The sequence below is a fragment of the Palaemon carinicauda genome, chromosome 29 (assembly GCF_036898095.1).
Source record: "Palaemon carinicauda isolate YSFRI2023 chromosome 29, ASM3689809v2, whole genome shotgun sequence".
In the NCBI taxonomy this organism is placed as follows: domain Eukaryota; kingdom Metazoa; phylum Arthropoda; class Malacostraca; order Decapoda; family Palaemonidae; genus Palaemon; species Palaemon carinicauda.
This window is the reverse complement of record NC_090753.1, coordinates 52,508,277-52,510,776: the sequence shown is the minus strand read 5'-3', so window position 1 is coordinate 52,510,776 and position 2,500 is coordinate 52,508,277.

Sequence of the window (2,500 nt, the reverse complement as noted above, 5' to 3'; positions counted from 1 at the left end):
AGCAAAATGAGAATTTTCTTTTATAAAATACTTGTGTTTGTCAGGAAGGCCTTGAAGTATATTGACATTTGCGCGTAAGTTAATTAAAACTACGTCTCTGCTGGTTGGTTATGAGTCCCAAGGGCCACATATGTCAGCCTACATCATTTTCATCACAAATAACCAACTAGCCAAGTTGCATCCCTAATTGGAAGGTAGGACACTACAGTGAGAGCTGCATAGGACGAAAAGGAAATAGAGAAGAAACGAATAAACTTTAAATTAGAAATAGTATAAAATCCTAAAATATGGCAATTTGAGTAGCAATATCATTTATGTATTATTATTATTATTATTATTATTATTATTATTATTATTATTATTATTATTATTATTATTAGCTAAGCTACAACCATAGTTGGAAAAGCTGGATACTTTAAGCCCTGGGGCTCTAACAGGGAAAATAGCCCAGTGAGGAAGGGAAGCAAATAAAATAAAATGTTTTAAGAACAGTGACAGCACTAAAATAAATATTCCCTGTATAAAATATAAAAACTTTAACAAAACAAGGGGAAGAGAAATTAGATAGAATAGTGCGGAAGAGTGTACCCTCAAGCAAGAGAACTCTAACCAAAGACAGTGGGTATCACTAAACCCCTTTGGACCATGCTGGCATAAGGCCTGCTCAAACAAGAATAATCCATCAACCACCAAAAAAAAAAAAAAAAAAAAAAAAAGAAAAAGAAAAAAAAACCTGAAAAGATAAAAGACTTGAAGTTTTTCTACTACACAAGTCAATGACATTTTGTTACATTTAATTAGGAGTTTATAAACAACAAATGCGCTTTCTCTCTCTCTTGCGCTTCTATCTTGTTTCTGTTACTCTTGTTTTATAGTTTATAGGTAGTAGGTTGGCCAGGGCACCAGTCACCCGTTGAGATACTACCGCTAGAGAGTTAAGGGGTCTTATGACTGCCGAAGAGCACTACATTGGAGCCTTCTTTCTGATTACGGTTCACACACGCACCGAATAGTCGGGCCGATTCTTTACATATTCTCCTCTGTCCTCATACATCTGACAAAACTGAGATTAGCAAACAATTCTTCTTCACCCAAGGATTACTGCACTGTAATTTTTCAGTGGCTATTTTCCTCTTGGAAAGGGTAAAAGAGACTAGCTATGATAAGCACCTCTTCTAGGAGAAGGGCACTCTAAAAATCGAGCCATTGTTCTCTAGTCTTGGGTAGTGCCATAACCTTTGTACCATGGTCTTCCACTGTCTTGGGTTAGAGTTCTCTTGCTTGAGGGTACACTCGGGCACACTATTCTATCTAATTTTTCTTCATCTTGTTTTATTAAAGTTTTAATGGTTTATAAAAGAGATATTCATTTCAATGTTACTCTTCTTAAAATATTTTTCCTTGTTTCCTTTCCACACTCCATCTTGGAACCCTTGGGCTTATAGCATCCTGCTTTCCAACTAGGGCTGTAGCTTAGCAAGTAATAATAATAATAATAATAATAATAATAATAATAATAATAACGATATAGAAGATATTTATTTTAATGTTGTTACTCCTCTTAAAATATCTTATTTTTCTTTATTTCCTTTCCTCGCTGGGCTTTTTTTCCTGTTGGAGCCCCTGGGCTTATAGCATCCTGGTTTTCCAACTAGGGTTGTAGCTTAGCAAGTAATAATAATAATAATAATAATAATAATAATAATATAATAATAATAATAATAATGTGAAAAGTCCAGTAAGATCGCCAACGATGTTGAAGTACATTAATCTTATCTCAATCGTCTTAATATTTGATTTTCGATCTCGGCTTAAATTCTTTCAAAGTTTTGTGAAGGAATTTGTTACAATGCAAAAAGACGTTTTTATTTTCTTTTTCGAGATTAATTTCTTTTGTTTTTCGAGCGATTCGAAATATATGTAAAGCGATGAGAAGTGACGACGATCTAAAATTTTTCTCTTGCTTAAGAGAAAATAGGAATTTATCCTTGATAATAACAATATAATAAGCACCAACACTAACAAAAACAACAATATTAACGGCACAGATAATGAAGATAACAAAATTCTCTTAAATAACTAATTTCATGAATTATATGAACACGCATGCGCGCATACGCACACACATATATACAAATATATATATATATATATATATATATATATATATATATATATATATATATATATATATTATATATATATATATATATATATATATATATAGACAGATAGATAAATATATAGATATAGATACATACATTTATATACATACATATATATATATATATATATATATATATATATATATATATATATATATATTTATATATATATATATATATAGTTATATTATTACTAGCCAAGCTACAACCATAGTTAGAAAACCAAGATGCTATATGCCCAAGGGCTACAACAGGAAAAATAGCCCGGTGAGGATAAGAAATAAATAAGCGATATAAGAAATAATGAAAAATTTAAATAAAATATTTTATAAAAC